The 22,537-nt window shown below is 39.0% G+C and overlaps 1 protein-coding gene across 4 annotated transcripts in view; it reads left to right on the top strand.

The window, feature by feature from the left end:
• Nucleotides 1-6,325: 6,325 nt before the first annotated feature.
• The window catches only part of rassf7a (Ras association domain family member 7a), a 36,919-nt gene continuing 20,707 nt past the window's right edge, over nt 6,326-22,537 (top strand). The window contains exons 1-2 of one of the 4 annotated variants that reach the window (XM_005470999.4): nt 6,326-6,462; nt 12,573-12,699. The gene's annotated coding sequence lies outside the window, so the exon portion shown is untranslated. Of the gene's footprint in view, nt 6,463-10,531; nt 10,551-12,572; nt 12,700-21,925; nt 22,324-22,537 lie in introns of those variants that run through there. The other 3 variants (XM_025909496.1, XM_003440492.5, XM_005471000.4) reach the window with 3 other exon arrangements.

The following is a 22,537-nucleotide window of genomic DNA, read 5'->3' as shown; positions in this document are numbered from 1 at the left end:
GGAACTAACAACACTGCATTTGTGGAAATGAGGGCCAGAGTGGCAGCCTAATTCCTTAGTGGTTCTTAAGAGCAAATTATGCCGGGACAAGTTTGTTTTGAAGCCGTCACAATAATTTTAACATGGAACTTCATTTCAAGGAATCCCCGACAACCAGCACAGTGATGTCTCCAAACTTGCCCCGTGTTTTGTATGAACACCTAACATAAGCATACACACAGCAGGACACACAGATTAGAACGCACGTCCCATATTTGTGTCTGTCGTGCGTCACTTATGTCCACAGAAACAGGATGTAAATAAATGAGTCAAAGTACAAAAAAGAACCACAGGATAGCATTGCTAATACTCCTGACCACAGTGCTGGATTAAGAGATGCACATGCTCTTAAAGTAGGAATTTATGTATGTTTGAACATGTAATTGCCTACAGCCATCCAGCTGTTATGTAACACGTTAGTTCTTTTCTTATTTTCTAGCAGCACTTTCCATCAGGCAACCACCCCATCTTTTCACATAACTGCTTTGTCTATAGGATTGCTTCATTTTCTCACTCCATGTCAGGCTTTTGTAGTCACACTCCCATCACTCTGGTCTCTCTGTATTACATCTCAGGACGCAGGTAGAGGAGAATGGAATGAAATGCAATGGCTTTTATGGTGGGAAAGTGGGATGGTGTCCACCTACTCTGTCTGAGCAGTCTTGTAATTTATTCAAAAGGATCATTCTCCTAGCTTGTCAAGACTAGAGATGTAATCTGGCCTCTTCTTCACTCACTCAGTTATTACCAAATGTTGTGAGAAACTATAAAGGTGTGTTTCTATCTAACCTTTAGGGGTGGTAAACGCTGTGGGGAAAAAACAACAAGAAAATAATTAAATAATTTTGAAGTTCATTTTTCAAAATTGTAAAAGTCCCCCCAAAAATCAAAAACCTATTTTATTCACAACAGAACATTGAAAATATCCGATGTTTAAACTGAAACATTTTATGTTGTCACATTTCAAAAAAGTTGGAACAGGGCCTTGCTGACTGCTGTATAGCAGCCTTCCTTTTTTTTTTTAACAACAATCTGCAAATGTCTGAAGACTGAGGAGACCCGTTACTAGATTTTTAGATGAGGAAAGGTTTTTTTTTCCTATACAGAATTCTAGCTGCTCAACACTTCTGGATATTTCTGTTGGTTAAAGGTCTGGAAAGCAGGCAGGCCAGGTTCAGCACCTGGACTCTTCGACTACAAAGCCATGCTGTTGTAACAGTATGTAGCAAGACAGTTAGCAGCATTGCCGTGCTGAAATATGCAAGCCCATCCCTAGAAGTTAAGATGCCATCTGGTTGGGAGCATATATTTCTTTAAAGCCTGAGTATATCTTTCAGCATTTATGGTGTCATTGCAAATGTGCAAGCTACCAATTCCACAGACACCCATGCACCCCCACAACATCAAAGATACAGGTTTTTGAACTAAGCAAATTGGGTTGTATATGTACTAAAACAACAGATTTATTTCCTCTTAACGTCAAAAGACATGGTGCTTTTCTAAATAAAAAAACCCCTCTATCTTTAGAGTTGCATCATATATAGTACCAATGTACAAAGAAAACTGAATCATAAACTTGTTAATTATAAAAATGTATAAGATTATTCAGAAAATTCTAATAGGGAACCAAGTAGACTTCAAGAAAAAATGTTTCTGTTTGCCGCTAATACACCCACACAATAGACTTTATACATACACTATCTGTCAACAGTGAAGTGGAGCAGCACATACTGTATGTCAGCACATGCCATGAATACTTATAATAAGTTCCAGATGCGGTGAATAAGACCCAGGTACTTTAGGTTGTAGTTACATTCTTCAGAATACTATCAAAGCCGCACCTTCTTTCTGTAATTGCTGTTAAAAAAAAAAAGTCCAAATAAATTAACGGAAAATTGATAGTGAAAATGAGGTATTATGATAATATCATCTTGTTTTGACTTGAGACGAGTCACTTTTTCTATCAGGCGAACTGGAACTGGAAATACCTACATGAGTTCAGACAGGTCTGGGAGACGCCATTTGTACAGTACCACACGATTCTGCTGCGAGGAACATTCCTTTCTAAGACATTTAGGTTTCATTACTAATTTTCCATTGACACCTTTACAACCAAATGCAGACATGCTGTCCATAATGGCAAACAAAAGGCATGAACACAATAATTATTCCTTTACATTTGCAGGTGTTTAATTTGAATTTAATTAGATATGTATGCCAAAAATATGTTCCATTCTATTCAATTCAGCTTTACAACAACAGTAACCTCAAAGTACTTTACACTGTAATTCAATTCAATTCAATTCAGTTCAATTCAATTTTATTTATATAGCGCCAAATCACAACAACAGTCGCCTCAAGGCGCTTTATACTGTAAGGTAGACCCTACAATAATACATACAGAGAAAACCCCAACAATCAAATGACCCCCTATGAGCAAGCACTTTGGCGACTCCCTTTTAACAGGAAGAAACCTCCGGCAGAACCAGGCTCAGGGAGGGGCGGGGCCATCTGCTGCCACCATTTGGGGTGAGAGAAGGAAGACAGGATGAAGGACATGCTGTGGAAGAGAGACAGAGATTAATAACAAGTACAATTCACTGCAGAGAGGTCTATTAACACATAGTGAGTGAAAAAGGTGACTGAAAAGAAAAAACTCAATGCATCATGGGTATCCCCCAGCAGCCTATGCCTATTGCAGCATAACTAAGGGAGGATTCAGGGTCACCTGATCCAGCCCTAACTATATGGTTTAGCAAAAAAGAAAGTTTTAAGCCTAATCTTAAAAGTAGAGATAGTGTCTGTCTCCCGAATCCAAACTGGAAGCTGGTTCCATAGAAGAGGGGCCTGAAAACTGAAGGCTCTGCCTCCCATTTTACTTTTAAATACTCTAGGAACAACAAGTAGGCCTGCAGTGCGAGAGCAAAGTGCTCTAACGGGGTGATATGCTACTATAAGGTTGTTAAGAAAAAGATGGGGCCTGATTATTTAAGACCTTATATGTGAGGAGCAGGATTTTGAATTCAATTCTGGATTTAACAGGGAGCCAATGAAGGGAAACCAATACAGGAGAAATATGCTCTCTCTTTCTAGTCCCAGTCAGGACTCTTGCTGCAGCATTTCGGATTAACTGAAGGCTTTTCAGGGACTTTTTAGGACTTCCTGATAATAATGAATTACAGTAGTCCAGCCTAGGAGTAATAAATGCAAGAACTAGTTTTTCAGCGTCACTCTGAGACAGGATATTTCTAATTTTAGAGATGTTGCGCAAATGGAAGAAAGCAGTCCTACATATTTGTTTAATATGTGCATTGAAGGACATATCGTGATCAAAAAGGACTCCAAGGTTCCTCACATTGTTACTGGAGGCCAAGGTAATGCCATCCAGAATCTGGTTAGATACCATATTTCTAAGATAAAGTATTGGAAAACCCCCTAACAATCAAGTGCCCCCCTATGAGCAAGCACTTTGTGACAATGGGAAGGGAAACTCCCGTTTAACAGGAAGAAACCTCTGGCAGAACCAGGCTCAGGGAGGGGCAGCCATCTGACAGGACCGGTTGGGGGTGAAAGGAAAGAGAAAAGAAGAAAGAGAAGACAAAAGAAAAGAGAGCATAGGAAGACGGGACCAAACACACTAAGGGAGAGAGAAGATAAAATTATAATGACATGTTACAGAGGTATATAAACACATGGAGAAGTGCCCTGTGCATCACATGAAGTCCTGCAGCAATCTGAGCCAATATCAGCATATCTAAGGGATGGTTCAAGGGCACCTGATCCTGTCCTGACTAAGTTTTATGAAAAAGGAAAGTTTTAGGTCTAATTTTAAAAGTAAAGACATCTGTCTCCCAAATCCAAATTGGGAGCTGACGCCACAGGAGAGGGTCCTGGTAGCTAAAGGCTCTGCCTCCCAGTTTAGAATCTCTAGAAACTACAAGCAAGCCTGCGTTCGTAGAGTGCTCTGTTGGCATAATATGATAGTATGAGGGCCTGAAGCATTTGTATGTGACGAGAAGGATTTTAAGTTCAATTCTGGATTTAACAGAGAACCACTGAAGAGAAGCTAATATGGGAGAAAGTCACGTTATGTAAAGCTGCTGAAAAGTGATTTCTTTGTTATTGATTTTTTGCAATATAAAACACAAGATAATATAGACTAAAAAGAGCAGCTTCACACTGCACGGAGAGGATATATCAGGAATGATGACCTAAGGCACTGCTTTGAGTCACTGTTTTGCAATCTTAAATTGGCATACTGGAGCTATACAGCACTTACCACTCATTGTGTTTCAATGCCGTGTGTTCAGAAACTTTGAACAGCAAGAGGCAACAAGAATTACCTGATGTGCAAGAGAGTCTTAAACAGACCGACTTAAAAGTTCATGATTTTTTTTTTTGCTCAAATAGATGTGAATGAAACACTTAGGCCAACATTCACAGACCTAGATTTTGTCTTTATTTTGGAACAATAATCATTAATAACTGTAACAGCAATTATAATGTTAACTGTTACAATTAATAACAAGTTGGCAAAAAAATCTATATACTCAGTAATATTGTTGTTCTACATGTTCTTGATCCAACAAATACATTTTTTAAATTAAATGAATAACAATCTTATGTAAGATCAGTGATGGGTGACAGTCAATATTCATGTGATTAAATAGATACTAAAGAGATTGTGATGTAACACAATCAGTTTAGTCAGAAAAATATCTATTAATAATGCCAGCTTCCTCCTGTCAGATCAAATCAGATTTGTTTGAGGAGGAGAGAGGTGATTTTCAACTTCAAAATCATTTAAAATTGCTGTTACTTACAATCCACTAAATGATCTAACAGTCTGAAGGACAAATGCTTTTCTGCTACATCCATCACGCTGTTTGTTGTGACTACCTAAAGCTATGTGTTGACACAGGTTAACTAGCTTTTTATCATAATAAACAAGGAGCCAATCCTAAAAGGCTTATTAGTGTTTGCTGCTGCCATGGAGACACAGCTCCAGGCTGTTCCTCCAAAAGTGGCGGTTAATCATTTTCCATTAGTCATTTCTATAAAAATGTGTATAAGTATGCATGGACGCACAGGGCATAGCCTGGGGTAGCACTAGCCCCACTTGTTGACGCCTTATCATATCAGTGCAACCATGGGTATCAATTAAAAAGAATGATAGGAAAGTGATAGCTCCCCCTTTCCTCTTTAAACCATTTTTATCCCCTTTCACTTGCCTTACTTTGAAATGGTATTTTACACTGGTATTTTTAAATTATACCTCATCACTGTTGTTCCCAGATTTTCCCCCCACAAATAAACATGTGTATTGTTGCTTTGTGATACAGGCTATCGATCCTTCATTTCACAAACACAAAGAGCTGTTCAAGGACGGCGTGTTCCAACGTTTTTAAAACATGTTGTTAACTTTTTTTTTTTTTAGAAAAGGTGTCACATTGCACTTTTGCACTAATCTGAGTGGACTAAAGGAGTCCACTCAGTTTATATACAAGCATGTATATAAACAAATACATATAGGGGAAGAAGAAGAAAAAAGAGAAACAAACAAAGACATTACAAGCATTACAAATTGTAACGTTTTTTGCATTTATGGATGTGGTATTTGGTAAGGAGTAAAGTCAAGTAGATGAGGTAAAAAGCTTTTGAGTCCTTCTCGCTAAAGTCAGTACAACCAAATAAAATGTTTTTTTGAAGAAAAATACAACGTCTGACCGGATTTTGTTAGAAATAAAACAAACAATGTCTTTCCATGAAGGCTGTGCATAAGTACACGACCAAAATAAATGGGAGCAAGTCTCTGGAAAGGTCTCACAAAAAATGCGTGTCTATACCATTCTTATACTTTTTAAGGAGGTTCTTCACAGGGTAAAACCTATGAATTAATTTGAAAGAGACCTCCTTCATTTTGTTTGTCATAAACAAACAAAAAAAATGTGGTAAAGACCAATTTTTTTTCCAAATTCCCTAACAAAATGACTCCAGTAAGAGATGACAGGAGGAACAGACGTCAGATTATACTTTTGTGTGAGCTGAAGCAATTGTGAGGTGTGAAGTGTCTTGTACTTCCTTACCTCGGAGCCATGTTGCTTTGCGGCACAGGAGATCTTTGCTCATTAATAATATTATAACTCACTTATTTTTAATGCAGATATTCAAGAGTTTTTGTTTGTTTTGTTTATTTCCAATATAATTTTCGCTTCTGGGGAGGTACAACTTTTAGCATTTCACGTTTTTTCATTTTATTTTTTCACAAGCTTGTCGTTAAGACCTTTGATTTGAAAGGGCGAGCCGGAAGTCGTGTTGTTTGCCTTTACCGGACTGTGCGGACTTTTGCCCACAGTGAGCAGCTGGAAGATGAGATGAAGCACTCGACTGTCCGCTGAATTGAAAACGCCTGCTAACTCACTTGTAAGTCTTTTTCATTTCATTTCATTTCGTTTCTTTTTCTTTTTTTTCTTTTTAAATCTTTCTTCATATCAAGATAAAGTTGAACGGAAATGGTTTTTAAGACTGGTGGTAATGCAACAAGTGCTGGCAACTGAGCTCAGAGCACCTGCAGGATGGTGACAGGCTAACGATAAACTGGGATACAAAATTTACCCACCCACTTTGTGGTGTTAATGGTCCACTTATGTTGATGGGAGCAGCTCCTGTGTAGGTTTAGTTGGATTGTTGCTATGTTAATATATTTTTTATGTAAATAGATCAACTGAAGCTTTACAAATAATCGCTTAAATGATGTATATACAGTACACTGAAGTTACTGGCAATGAGAAGAAATGTTATCATTGAACGTTATCATTTCACAAAACTGCACGATGCTCATTGACTGCATATAAAAGATGGACGTAGCTCTCAGGTCTCAAAAATGAAGCCAATGCTAATGTGAAGTAAACATGCATTCCTTTGATTGGCCAGTAGGGGGGTACTTCTCTAGTTGCCAGAAGACAGTTGAAGCGGTATAGAAGTCCATAGGAAAATGACCCTCTGCTTCCTCGCACAGTCACCTTAGTGAACACTTTCCTAACAACACTATGCGCTCAGTAACTAGTTTCAAATCATGCTGAATATGCAATTATGTCATAGAGCGATTTGGGAAGTAGTCACAACCTCTAATCTATTGATTTATTTTCCTGAACACAATTTTTCCAACATTATTTTTGTCTGCCAGAATACGATTTTCCATTTTTCCAGGTCTCAAAATGCTGATTCATGTTTGTTAGCATCAACGTTATATAACAGTATTTCAAGGAAATTTGTAATGTATATATATACTTTTTTTTTTTGTCAACATAGAACATTAATACTGAAAAACGTTTTATTGAGTGCAGCCCAAAGGAAGCAGCATTTAGTAGTGCAAACAAAATGAAGGGCATTTTTATGTCCTTCTTTTTCAGTGAGTTACTGGCAGAGTACCAACCAATCCACCCACCAAACGGGTAACTGAATTCAAGCTGTCAATTTATTCAAGGCCGCCCAACAATATAGGGCAATAGCAGTGACACCGCAGAAGTCAAGTGTAAGCACAAAACTAGCCTATGTAGTGATTTCCTGTGAAATTTTATATAAAAGTATAAATAACTGATTAACACTTTAACAACAGCAATAAGTGAAGTAACTTCACCCTGTAACTTTTAAGGAGACGCTCAGTATTCACACATACTCAAATGGAACTTGAAAAATATTTTCAGCCTGCGATGTTGTAACCTTAGTTGAGCTTTTTGACCAGTTCTTTAAAGCTGTGCTTTTCCACTGCGTAACCATGTCAGCAATTTCCATGTTTGCTCTTCCTGTCAAATGGAGTGCAACTAGCAAGTGCTTCAGCAATGCTCGGTTGAGTCATTTGTTTACTTTTGGGCCACACATTACCAGCTGCTCTCCTTGTAGCCTGGTTGCACATGACGGTGTGTTTTCGCCTCAGTTGGTGAAACAAGTATGTTTATTTTGTTTCCACCTTCACCAGTAACAGATTTCTTGCATATTTCCATAGCACTGTGTTTTATTGGTGGTTGGTAAAGTAGTTCTCGTTTTGCTATAACATCACTGGAGGCTGACGTGCAGCTCTTGCTATCACACATGTCAGATGACAGTGACTGGAATCATTAGGGACAGTATGATACGGCACGGCCATAGTGTCTATGTAGACTAAACATTTAATGGATGGAGGTGTTGGCCATTGGTACATGTGACGTGTTTTCACACATCAGTTGTATTATTTTTAAAATCTAAATGCATTATCTCAACACCGATCTGTGGTTGTCAGCTATTTTTGTCGGCCTACCGATGTATCTGCATTTTATGCTGACTTACAATCTGTGCATTTGATATGATTGCTTATTGTTTGGCTTAATAGATAACACGGAAAAGTAAACATAACTTTCCTGTGTTATCTATGTCTTCAAATTTCTTTGTCGACGGTCAGAACTCTAAAGGTCAATAAATGGAAAAGCAACAAATATTCATAAATTGCTGATGTAATTAATTGATTATATAAATATATCACATCTATTTCCACCAAATATTCAAAGTATATGTACTGTATACAAAGATGTTTATCAGTTTATTTACTTCATATCTGGTTTTTATGTTCATAGCTATTCTGATGTGAAGTATTTTAAGATTTATTATTTGTATTTGGTATTTGGTTCTTCCTCTTATTGATTCCGTGTATATCCTCCACTTCTCGTATGTTGTTTGTACTTCTCTCTCGCATCCCATACACACCGTGTTGTATTATAATGGCTTCTTCCTCTTTTTGAAAAAATAAAAACTTTCCCACTTCACTTTTTAAAAGAATTGTTCAGCTCTGTAAACTGTTTTTGTTTCCTCTTCATGTTTTACTTAGAAGCATTTTGTAAATATTTAATGTAAGTTTGCAAAAATGAAAGCCATGATTGATTTGTGAGACAGTTATAGAATCAGTCCTTGATGGATTTTTATCAAGGACTGATTCCTTCCGTGAATGACACCGAGACTGAGTGCTGTTTTTTATGCTCCGTTAACTGAGTGGTATCCTTTAGTCCACTCAGATTAATGCCAAAGTGCAATGCGACACCCTTTTACAATTTTTTTTTTTTTTTTTAAATTTAACACGTGCTTCGAAAAAGCTGGAACAGGTACATGCACCACACCGTCCTTTAACAGTTCTTTGTGTTTGTGAAATGAAGAATAGACAGCCAGCAACAGTACGCGCCACTGCAGATGTTAAACAGTGCATCAGGTACTTTCTCCTGACACATACGACAATCACCACAATACCAGTGCTCACTGATAATTACTCTTCTATAAACAATCACCAGCATATGTCGGCCAATGAAATACCTCGAGTTTAGGCAATTTTAAATTGAGAAATGTTATTTTTACATTTAATTGAGTCTGCTACCATATTTGACACAAAGCTATGCATCATCTTGCCATTTCTGACTATTTGATAAGTAAATGTCAATTATCTTTTTCTCCTTCTTCGTCTTTCAGCTGCTCCCTTTAGGGGCCACCACAGTGGATCATCTCCCTCACATCAGCCTATCCCTAACATCCTCCTGTGTCACACCAACTCTCTCTGTATAGCCTTGTTCATTACATCTCTGAGTCCTTACATTTAAATTCCTCACTCTCACCTCCAGACTCCTGCTTTTCCTTCTCTCTCACTGCCTCTGAACACACCTCGCTTCACCATAGACCAACAGGACAGTTTCCGCTGCACCCTGTTGGCCAACAGCACCAGTATTAACCTGGTCATGACCGATCTGGTATGGAAATGTTGATGATCCACATGCTTGATTTGCCAAGCATTTTACACCAGATGCCCTTCCTCCCCATTTATCAGGGCTTGGGACCAGCACTAGAACACACTGACTTGTGTTTTTGTTTTTATTTTTATTTTTTTAGGCGTTACGCTACTCTTCCAGCATTTTGATGCTCTTGTCCTGACATTTTGAAATGTGTCGGCATGCCATTCATACATATATGTATTTTTATGTTGATATACTTAAAAAATGTGCTAGATTAGTGGAGTTTGTACAATTTTCAATCCAATAAGGCAGAAGAAAATAATTTCGAACTCACTCACATCATAGACTCTCGGGCGCAAATGTGCATGTGGATACTTCATAATTATGGCTTTTAATTAATTTAATTTAGAAAATGCATTCATATTTCTTCTGAATAATCATAGAAGAAAGTTATATTAACACTGTCGGTTGCACACTTTGAGTTATTTGTCAGTCTTTCTAAATGGGTCATTTTATGATTGGGTCAATCTTCAGGTATCTCCAAGCATATCCCAAGAATCTGTGATAAGCCTAGAGCTACAATGTGTGTGTTATCTATTGATAAGCTGGTACAGGATTGTTAAGCCTCTGGCAGTCCTCCCCATAACCTTTCTTTCTTTTTTCTTTTTTTTCATGACTGTCCATGCAGTTGATACAGGCGGCTCTGTGGTCTTCATTTGCTGAGGCTTATTGCTGTTATTGTGTCGCGATTCACGTTGTAGAGAGGTAATTGAGCCCTTTTTTCTTGCTAGATGCCTTTGGAGAATGAGACCTACCAGCCACAGCTGAAGCAGGGTAATTTAGTGTCACTGAAGCAATGTATTAAAAGGCAGATGATTGTGTTCAAGTGTTCACTATATTGCAGAGAGAGAGTGATGGATGTGTGATATCATCGGGGTAATAAACCATCTGTCTATCACTTGTAGACCATATTTGTCTCTCTGCTTTGTAGGGAATTTACATTTAGCTGGAAAGCCTCACTACAATTTACTCGACTATTCAGGGAGTGCATAGTAAAAAAACCAAACAAACTGATTTTGAAGTTGAGGTTTAGTACAATGGTCTAAAGTGGAAACATAAATAAGTCATGACAACAATAATGTAAACGAATGTAAAAGTAGCTTTGAAAAGATTTTAGTTTAAAACAGCTGAATCTGTTTAGACTGAAGAATTGTTGGCCATTCATGCTCCAAGATAACACTAACCTGTGGGGGAGTGATCGTATCCAGCCCAAGGGGCAGGATAAGATCAGTAATAAGTTCTCCTGTGCACATGGATTTTCAGATCACGCTTCAGTCATCTGTTGATATTGGATCAAATAAATCAACCTGAAAACGGATTTCTGCATCGCCACTTTTTACAGATGATGCAGCTTTGCTGGCTTCATTTGGCTCAGACATCTGCTGTGCTCTGGGGCTGTTTGTAAGTTGGGTGTGTTGAAGTGTTTGAGATGATGGCAGTTACCGTTTCCAAGTCTTCAAGCCTTTCGGTAAACACTGGATTGACTCCTTTGGGCTTCAAGAGGAGTACTGCCATGAGTGCTGTTAAGATGGAAACTTTTTTTCTCCCAAGTTCCTAGTATTAATAGCCATTATTTTTTCAATGCAATTACAAATAGTGTGTTTTTTTTATGGTCTATTAGTGTTTTCTTCTGATAATTGATTCATTTTTTGCTATTACACAGTTACAAGCTATACACACTGTTAATGGCAATACTTTGTGTGTGGTGTTAAGTGACTTTTGGTTTAGGGAGGGGGTCCTTAGATTGTTTCAATTGGGAGATGACACAACCTGTGGCCCTACGTAATTCTAAATGCACTATTGAGCTGTTGGTAATGAACCCGGCACTAGTCACTGCTGCTAAGACCACAATGACTGTTCAGTCATATTCTCAGTCTTTTTTTTTTCTTTTTTTCTTTTTTATCCTTTTCTTCTGCAAGAGAGCAGCTGAAGCCAGTATCTTATTACACTGGGGGGGGGGCATAGTAAACTGAGATGACTGAGAAAGCCCAAATTTTCCCTTTTCATGAGACAGTTATCATGGTCTAATGATAGCCCAACAGCATATAAAATTTAAATGTAACATATACACATACAGCTGTTTTTTTTTTTTTAAATTAAAGCTGGTATATGTGTGACGGGTGGTCTTGGTTAATTCATGATGACGACAAGTGTCATTTGGTCATGATGGTGTCCTGTCAGTCTTATGGACACTCCTGTATTCATAAGACTGAGAAAGTGTATGCTAATGCACTACATATAAAAAAAACATTACTAAAGTGGAAAGGAAGTTATAGAGTGTGTCAGCTGTTCTTTTAATATCCCATTGTTAACAGAAAAAAAATTGTTTCCAATTTATTTAATGTTAAGTTTAGACTATGTGGAAAAAGTTTGTTCACTCAAGCGTCAGGTCAACTATACTTTGAGTTTCTTTCCCTTTCAGTCCTTGTCTCTTTATCCTAGGTCCTCTATCACCCCTCCACCCCGAAACGCCATCCTTCTTTTTTATTCTCTTCCCCTCTCTCTCAGTGTATAGGGAGTGGTGTTTGGGCAGTCATGTGACTTTTTGTCTGAACACAATTGCCGGTGTTTGCCATTGGCCATTTTTCTTTGAAAGAGCGTTGGTTTCCCGGGTAACGGGGAATGGCGGCACCACTTCGCTTTTCTCTCCAGCTGCCCCCTCCCGTCTGCGTTGTTCTGACCTGGTCTCTCTCTCTCTCTTTCTCTCTGTCGCTGTCTCTTCCTCAGGCTGTGGATCAGGTAGCCTGTGAGCGCGACACACACATACAGTGAGAGGGTTGTCTCGCTCTTCCTCCTCTCCTTCTTCTCCTTTTTCATCAGGCAGGCAGTTGCAGAGTCCATTAGACTGCAGGAGGTGAGTGAAACAAATGACCTTATTTGTTTAGATTTAGGTGCTTTTTTTTCATTTCATTGCACTGTTTCTTTTCTAGCTGAGCACATGGTTGAACTTGTTTAAAATACTAAGTACTAAACTATCCACCTACTAAGTAAATAGAGCATCCAGTACAAATTAGTCAGTGATTAAACAATCATTATTAATTGGAACAGTAATCTTAAAGTTAAAAATAAATTGGCCTCATTTTAGAGATACTCTAACTCTAATGTCCATGTTAGCAATAGAGTGGGAGCATCATTTGATGCTAGTTAAAGAATATTTTTTAACTCTAGCCGTTTGATCTACTGGGATTCCTGCTAACTTGTATGCGTCTAGGACAAAGTTTTATCCATGTTTTATTTAGAAATTTAAAGATATGGCATCACGCACTCGTTTTACACCTTCCAAAAAGGAAGGAAATCAAAGTCCATCAAGAGGCAAGTTCACTCCTTAAGCATCTTGCTTATGTCTCTGGGTAGTTAGGTGAGGAGTAACTTTTTAAGTCCCCATCCAACTGAATGAAAAAAGTGATGCTTATTTTCTGAACAGAATGATAATTCATTAATGGTCTAATCCAGAGCGCTGATACGATCTATGTTTCTGCCCTTCCAGTGAGAGTACAGAAGAAATACTGTATTGATTCATGTTATTCATGGAAGTAAAACACGCAAAAATAGAGAAGTGTGCTTGCTACAGTGAAGTTGAAACTGTTCTGCCTCTCTGCTACATGCATCCATCACTGCAAAAACATGATTGGCTAACATAGTTCCTGTTTAGACTGTTGATTTGATCTTTCGAGATATGGATGGGGAAAAACACGGTCTTTGACAGAAGTCTATAACTTTGTGTTTAGGATTTTGTAAGAACCACGGCTTTCTATTAAGCCTATTAAGGGAAAACTGGCTGGTCCACATATGGGCTGATAGTAACTAGTGCAAACAGGTAATGTAATTAAGTATCAGTATTAACCATAAGAGCCCAACGCTATTTTCTGTGTAATTTCTAATAAATACCTTTTAAATAAATTTCTTGGGAAAAAGCTAGCTGGTCATACATGCTGTACTTTAATTATTTTTTGGGCCTTCTGACTTTAGTAGATGGTGCAGTAGTGGAGAGTAGAAAAGGCCTTGCAGCATATTATTTGATTCATATTCGATTACTAAAAATTGTTTTGCACAGAGAAAAAAAATTAGTATTAATAGTAGTATAATCTGCTCTTAGAAATGAATACACCGTTAAAACTGTTATTTGGAAACAAGTTTAATCTTCAAAATACGATTTCTGTACCAGGTTAGATGAACATCATCAAAGAGACCCGTTTCCTCTCTGTCTTGTTATATATATTTCCCCACTCATCCCTGCTGGCAGCCTTAACCCTTCAAGCTTGGGTCCTCTAAAAGAGGCCTGGGAGCTTGAGGTTCCTAGGACTGCACTCTTCTGGAGCAAGATCTCGGATGTCGTTCCTGGGATCTGTTGGAGCCGCTCACACAGTTTGGGGTCACTGCCCTGAGTTCTTCATGTAACCCCCTCCGCTAGGATTACCTGCATAGCTCCCTATTCTCATCCCTTGTCCGCTTCTGCCTTCTTGTTCCACTAGCCCTTGTTCCCCAGCCTTACACAGCTGTGTGTGTGTGTGTGTGTGTGTGTGTGTGTGTGTGTGTGTGTGTGTGTGTATTTTGTGTTTATTTAACTTGTATTTTACTACTTTGCATTTTCACTGTAAACCTGCATAGGTTTATATCTTTTTATCTTCTGTCTTATGCACATTGAGTTTAAGTACAATGAATTGTGCTATATAAGTAAGTGCAACTCTCATAGTGCTTTCAGGCTCAAAGCATGGTAGTAGGTCCTTGGTTATGATGAAGCAGAGAACTAAAACAGTCATGGCTGGCATGGGTTTTTAAATGTCTCACAGGATATACCGTGCCTAAAAGTGTGTGGAGATTATATGAACAATATTGGCCTAACTTATTTCTATGTTGTAATGAGAGCTGAACAATAGCCTCGGTTATTCTTGAATTTCCATGAAAGATTCAACAGCTGTCTGTGATCTGTGCTCCACTCATCGTGGCACGGACACAATAAGGCCTGTGTTTGGGAATGAGGCCAATTTGAGAGGATTTTAAACATTGGTTGCCGTCCTGAAGTGGTTCCCCTTGAGCTTCATTTCTTAGGCTCTACCAACCAGGTGGTTGCTTCTGTGTTTGGTTACTGTGGTAACACTGTAAAGTGGCTCCCTGCCCATGCCTCAGGTGTACTTTATCTTATGACCTGAAGGACACTTTGCACATACAAATACACATACACTTGCACTCCCATATACAAACACACGCTAGCACCTTGATTGCTGACATGGGGAAATATGAAAGACAACTTTGTCCATTCTAGAAGTGACGGTATAGTGGGAATAATGTTGTTATATATGTTGGTTTCTTAGGTTTATCAGTGTTAATTCTAAGAAAAGGAGCCTGTGCTGATATATTTTCTTCACTCCTGACTTTAAAACCTCTTAAAATTAATGAAGATTCGGGAGTCTCATCTGCGCTCATGTTTTGTATAAAGCCATTTATCTGTGCTTTTTTTTTTGCCAGCTTACATTGGGGCCAAATTTAGGGCTTAAAGCATTTCAAGCCTATTGTTACTGACTGAGATTTAACTCTGCACAGTCAGTTCATGAAGATTTTAATTTACTGTTTTTTTTAGTTTTTTTTTTTTTTTCAGGTATATCAGTTTCTTGTCTGCATTAATCGTTTGTAGACTCAATAAGCAGGAAACAGGGCTGCAGTGGGTGTCATTGATCCGCAGTCTGGTATTGCATTGCTGATGCAACCAAGAGGAAACTGGTGCTGAGGTCTTGTTGTTGCCTCTGACTGGCTGCCATGATGTCACTGCTGACCCGACAATCCTGACATTCCTGCTGATAGAGGTTTTATGCAGACGTGGAGGGCAATATGTGAGAGAGATGCACAGACTTGCACACATACGGCCTTTGTCTAAGCACTGATTAGTAATCTGGCATATACACCAACACACACATCATTAATTCAGTCTCACGCATATGCCCACTCCAGCACACTCAAATGCTCTACAAGCCGAATAAAGACGGTGATGGCGAGTCTCATCAGCTTCGTTAAAATTCAACAGGTCTTTAAGTGTCTCTGCTTGAATTTTCGGCGAATCAGTTTTGCGTTCATTCTGTCCTTCAAACTAAAATGTCTGTCGTTAAAATGGTATGATTAGAGCGAGCCAGCTTCATTATGCATTAGTGTCATCACTTCTTTGTGTCTCTGTGTGCATCAGTTTTTTGGGGTATTTGTGTATTTGCTTACAGTGCGTGATTTTTAACTACAAAAGACTTGCTATAGTACAGCTACAGCTTTCCTTTGATTCAGCCAAGCCACAGAAGGAAAGAGATGACAGGCCTGCTGCAGTGAAAGCTTTTAAACGCTGCTGTTCCCGCAGGTGTTTGGATAGTCCTTTCCCCTAGACACTTCACAGCAAAGGCCAGTATTGTAAACAATGTTAAGAATAAGTGGTTAGAAAATGGAGTGTGACATCTGAGACCATATGGAGGACAAATGGAAAAGCATTTAGACTCAACAAACAGTTGTAAGAAATCATTTAAATCAACAAACTGAAACCTAAAGACTGGAGACAAAGGTGTAGACGAACAGTCTGGGTATCTGTGAGTGTCCAGTGTGGCTTATACCTCACACTGTGTGAGGTTTACAAAGCTTTTGTTCACATTTGACCCGACCCCTAACCTGCACCCATCTGATAACTCCCCTCTCTGTAACCTGGATTTCCTGTCCATCCACTTCTCTGCTTTGTTGGGCTTGCTCGACACACTTGGCGTGATAAAGCTACCTCTAGCTCTACCTCTTTGTTATTGAGTGAAACACACTAACAAAGGACATAATTTGCAAATGAGAAACGGTGATAAATTACAATATATGTTAATGCATTACTCAGGATATTGAAAAATGTTTAAAAAAATCACAGTAACATTGTATTATGAGTGAGGTTTTGTGATAATTTTGTATCACAATCTAGTGATTACTACCTGTTGAAGACAACACCTTAATCTTGCACTAATTTCTCTTTCTTTGTATTCTCGCTCTGTAATCGCACATTAGCTAGGATTGTAACTCATGGGTTGGGTCCTCCCTTTTTCTAAAGAAATCTTTGGGTTAGTCAGGCCCTGAGGCTGAGACAAACAGGCCCTCACAGGATTGTCTTGATTATTACAAGTATAATGCTTTTATTAAACTTTTAAAGGAAGTAACAAATAAAGAAAAACAGCAAAAAGAAAAAAGAACAATAAAATGTTTCTGTATTATTCATATCCTTGCAGCTCAATAAAAAGAAATATTAATACACTGTCACAAAACCAAGTAGCTCGGAATGTTAAAAAATGACACAAAAATGAGCTCCCTTAAACCGAAAAAAGAAAATGTGATACAATAGTAACGAATAGCAACAAGAATATGTCTGGTGTGTTGTTATTATAGTGGCTTAATGTGGCAAGAGTCGCATGTTCTCATGAGGCAACTAAAGTGTGTTAATCTGAGGTGTTTATTCACAATTCCCTTTCAGCACAAGCTGATATCAAGTCATCTGCTGAGGTTGCAGTTTCCATATCTTCACCCCATCCTTTTGCATATAATATGATGTATTCATATTCGTAAACGGACTATAAAATTCAGATGTGGAGCCCTTTATAATCACTTTATAATGAGTTGTTGATTTTTGCCCCCCCCCCATTACTTCCTTTTCTTATGTTGGGGAGAGAAAGGAAAAATTGAAAACGGCTGCTACATCTGGTACAAACAGTCTATCCAACTTTGTGTGTCACAGCTCTCTCTCCCTGTAGCATTGAGGCTGGTTGTAGTATCCATTTACTGATAGGAACAGCATGGGGCAACACAGTGTGACACTAATGGCACAGCTTTTTCTCCAGAGACAGTGTCTTACCAGAAAGCGTGATTTTTAAGCAGTTGAGATATTTTGAAGCACTAGTTTGCTGCTTCCAACATGAAGCCACTGAAGATTAACACACTGCAGCGTGTGATCGCTGTCCAAAAATGTATTTCATCTCTCAAAATAGCTTTTCATTCAGCTGCTCAAAATGCAACGTGATGCAATGTGTGACGCAGCAGTGTTTTTGAATGGTGGTAACTTTGTCCTGAGCCAGTCTAGACTGGTTCTGAATAAAGAAGCAGAAAAAGAGATGATGGAGAAAGTGCCAGAGTGTAGCCAAAGTCCTGACAACTTGGAAGCTGTGAAAGCCAACTGAGAATCTCTTTTGCTTCATTAGAGCGTCTTAAAAAAGAGTGATCAGAGAGCGAGGGGGCTCTCTGTGTATTTTTTTCTGTTATCTATCCTGTTTAGAGGAATTCAAATTTGTTTACCTGGAGTGTATCAGCTGATCCAGTTGACTGTGTCTTGCCGTCATTTTCCTTTTGTGCTCACTTGTCATCCCTTTGTGTTCAGATTCACCTTGGCGGCAGATTGTCGAATCACCCGTTGTTATTTGTCAGGCGATAATGCTGTGACATGTATTTGCTTTCAAACCACAAATCATCTTGTGATCCAAGTTTCTGGGAAGAAAACAAAAGTCTTTGTCTGTTCTTGATGTGGGATGTGCTATATTTACATCTCAACAGGGCAATTACCTTCACTGGCAAAACCATCTTGTCTGTCATAATGATACACAAGACATAGCTGCAATATGGGAGCACCAACATTGGCCTGACCATAATGAGACAGCAACCCTATACTTAGCCATGTTTGGGAAAAACAGAGCATTACTACCTTGTGTTGCTTGAGAATGAAAACTGATGTCAACAAAAGTTCAGGATTTCTTTTTTTTTTAAGCTTGTTTGGCGTTCTGAAAATAGAAGTGCATCATTCCATTCATTGTCCAGGTTTTAGTCTTAGCCAACCTGTTGACTACTTGTTGGAGAGCTTTTAGTGAAGGGTTGAATTAACTGAGGGAAGAAAATGGTGGTGGTTTCAACAGGGAAGATGGAAATGGATGAGCCTTAGGAGCCACTTCATGCTATTCATTGTTGAATAATAGCCAACAAAGACAGTGTCAGCATGTATTCCCCTCTCTTTGCTCCCAAGTTGAACTGCTGCCAGACGCAGCCAGTTTATTTCTCACTCTCAGAGCCATCTTCTTGCCTCTCCTGAGTCGAGTTATGGATGGGTCACCAATCTTTAGACAGATTTACAACCACTTGCTCGTTGAAGTATTACCTTAGTTTATAGATGGTGTTTCGAAACAGCTGTGTGACATTTTTACATTTTTTTTTGAATGCGGATAAGTGATAAAGAACTACTAGAAAGACTTTCCTCGAAAAGTGCAGGTTTTAAAGCTGTTTGGCCTCATCTTTGTTTTCTTTAGCGTCTTTGCTGAAAGCAGAGGCGGAGCTGAAAGTGGAGAAGGGGAGGGGGTTGCAGGAATGTTTGAGTGACAGGAAAAAAGGGATGATATGTAGAGCTTGACAAGGGAGGGTTGGGGTGTGAGGTGGGGCACAGTAGTGGGAGGTACCCTGAGGAATGCCTGGAAGGTATCAGCAAAGTCTGGGAGGCTTTGGACTGATAATCCTTTACATCACAATACCCTCACTCTTAAATTAAGTGGATGTGGGTCTGTGGACGGACGGGCAGATGATCCATTGACAAGTAATAGCCCATCAAGACCCAGAAAGTGCGGTTACTTCAGTATTGTTTTTGAAATATCACTCCTCTTTGGCACCTCTGCCTTTTTTCACTGTGGCCTTTTGCACCTAGCCTCAGGAGGCTGTTCCCCTATTTTATTCAAGAGTGGTTTAAATTTTGTCAGACATCGTAGCTCTTAGATGTGTCAAAAGCTTTGCTGTATAGACAGAACAGTGAAACACTGATGTGAACTGACCCTCCGTGAACCTCTGAGTCAGCCTGGCTAAAAGCTACAGAATTCTTCGCAGGGATCTTTTGTTTTTTGCATGATCTAATTAATCAAATTAATGCAATTAATCCCCAACATCTATTTTTGGAACATCTGCTTTATACAATGTGCACGCTGGTTATTAGGCACTGTGACTGCGTGTCCTCATTGGTTTGGTTGGAATACAGTTTGTTTCAGATGGAGGCAAAGTAAAGAAAAGGATGACAGAGGTTTTGTTGATCGCCTGCTGCTGCTGCATCTTTGCATCAGAGTTCCAAAACTACAATAGATTAAAGTAGTGGGGAAGTAAAATATTTGTTCTGATATTTTGTGACACTAAAGGAAAATTGTGAAATTGGCCTTTTTATTCCCTTTGACTTGGTTAGTTTTTACTTAATTAATGTCGCAAAACACATTGATTATAAATTAACTAAAAAGAGATGTAACTAAATAAGAACTGATGTATTAAATGAGACTGCTAAATGTCACTTATATGTCAGTATTGGTGTATATATATTTGCTCATGAGTTACTGTAAAAGGGGTATAGTGGTATAAACACCGCTTTATAGTTTAAAGAACTTCTGGTAACAACAGGTGTTCCTGTAAGATATGCTGCTGAGTATTTGGTCTCAGTCTTATTAGTACAAGCAAATTTTGGGGATTCTCATCAGAAATATTTGCTTATGTTTTCTGTTCATGTAAAAGAGTGAATCAACTGCTACATTTTTTAAAAGTTATATTATCTGGTTAACATGCAAATCTGTAATCTTGAGATTACATGTTGCCTTCAGGTGAAAAGTTGGAGGAAAATATATGACATGCCACCTGGAGCTGTAAAATGTGCATGGGTACAAATTGGTGGCGCCATCGATTGGTATCAGAAAGGCCTCAGGGCGATGTGTACATCAATTGAAATTCTTCTTTTTATGCATTTTGAAAATGTATTATTATGAAAAGTCAAAGAAAAAGATATAAGATGTGAGTGCTTTTGAGCTGAACCTTTGTCTCAAATTTATAATGAGGTTGTCAGTAGTTCAAATAAGAAAACTACCACTGTGGTTAAATGGTATGCAGGTGTACGTATTAGACATGAACTTATTACTTCCGCGGCTGCACTTTGTTTTTCATGTGCGAGGCACAGCGGAAGGGTGCCAGACAGAGAGCGGGGATTGCTTCATACTGAAAAGAGCCATAAAAGTTTTATTCATTTTTTTAAAACCCATGAACGTGTTTGTTTTAAGCTGTGACAGTCTGAAGGGTGTTGTTTTATGTTGCTATAAAAACTGGTAACAACCAGTTTTTAATGTGTGCTTTATTTAGCATCATACAGGCTGTTATAGTCTCGGTGCTAATATATTAGCTGTTTTGCTTTATTATCTGGGCCTCAGTTAGTCCTTCTTTTAAACTCGAGATGTTTTCTAGGTTTTACGTAATGTCTAAGTGGCCATTTTCTAGTTTCTTGTGTAGGCAAGATAGTAAGGGAGAAATAAGACACTAAATAAATAGTTTACGGTTAAGATTGAGGGAGACGTACGGATAAAGATGAGGATAATGTCAAGAGAGTGGGGTATGGCTCATGCTGGGGGCTCCCACACATTCTGCCTAGCCCATTGGTCACGCATGTCTCAGCTCTGTGTGTGTTTGTGAGAGAAGGTTATGGAGGTAGGAGCACAACTCAAGATTGTCACGTTATTTTAAAATGTTAAACAGTTTCTATCCTACTTTTGTGAAGTAATTAGTTTCTCTTATAATGTGTCTGTGTTGCTTTCTGGACAGTAGTCATTAGATTTAAGTTGCTTCTTTCCCTCATTTTCCCACAGGGCGTTGCCAGACTCAAACACATGCACAAACACACACACACACACACATTGTCCAGTTCCACCTGGTCTGTCGGACTATGACCTCATTCCAGGAAAAGGAAGAGAAAATCACCTGACAGACTCATTTGTGTAATCAGCTGTAACCAGAGGCCACTGGGTGTATGTCTAATGCCTCGAGCTACTGATTGTGCTAACAGCAGGGAGTTTTGAGTTTATACTGCTCTTATTTTTTGAATTCTCCTCTAAGTAGCCCTTTGTGTCATTCAGAAATATAGATTGTGAACTGAAGAACTGCAAAAATTGATGCTGATAGAGTACGGCAACACACAAAACACTCTTTCAACTACCTGAAAAAGGGGGGAGGTGATCTGATCTGTCAGCACAGCAAGAAAGGGTGGGGAGAAAAAGAGTGAGAGAGAGGACTGACGGGGAGGGTGTGTTTCTGTGTGGGTGAGAGAGACGGCGAGGAGGAGGAGTGTAGAATGACAGAGGGAGAGAGAACTCTGGCACCTCTCAGATCTCGGCTGTGGCGAGGGCTCCCGGTTGAAGCACATTCCTCAAGCAGCCAGCGACAAAAAGGCAGCGGACAGTGCGGAGGAGAAGTCGCGACATCCTTTAAATCTCTTCGTGACCACATAGGACTGCCTCTCACCTCCTCTCGGCTCACGCACTGCTCACATAGACACTCGCTAAGCTGCCTAACACACCAGCCGCTCAACCAGCTCTGCTGCCCTGTCAGAAGTAAAGGATTTCCCCGATTGAGGCACAGGGACGGAAAGAATAAAAAAACAGATTGAGGAAAAGAAATTTAAATCACTGAAAAGGCGGAAAGGCTTCTCTTTTACTCGGTAAGTGTAAGGGCTTCTTTTGCTGATTGTTTGAATGTGTCCTTGACTGCTTGAATCACGGTGTCAGGAAGTTTTTCTGATTACAGCTGGGAATGCCGTATGTTCCAGCATGCATGTAAAAATCCATTATTATTACTACTATAAATACTGTGAGTTTTTAATTATAAATGGCGAGTTTCTGTTTGTATTGTTGTTTGAATGGCATAATACTGAA

Source organism: Oreochromis niloticus, linkage group LG7 (genome assembly GCF_001858045.2).
Source record: "Oreochromis niloticus isolate F11D_XX linkage group LG7, O_niloticus_UMD_NMBU, whole genome shotgun sequence".
Taxonomy (NCBI): Eukaryota; Metazoa; Chordata; class Actinopteri; order Cichliformes; family Cichlidae; genus Oreochromis; species Oreochromis niloticus.
The sequence above is the reverse complement of the archived record's forward strand: the minus strand, read 5'-3'. Positions and strand labels throughout refer to the sequence as shown.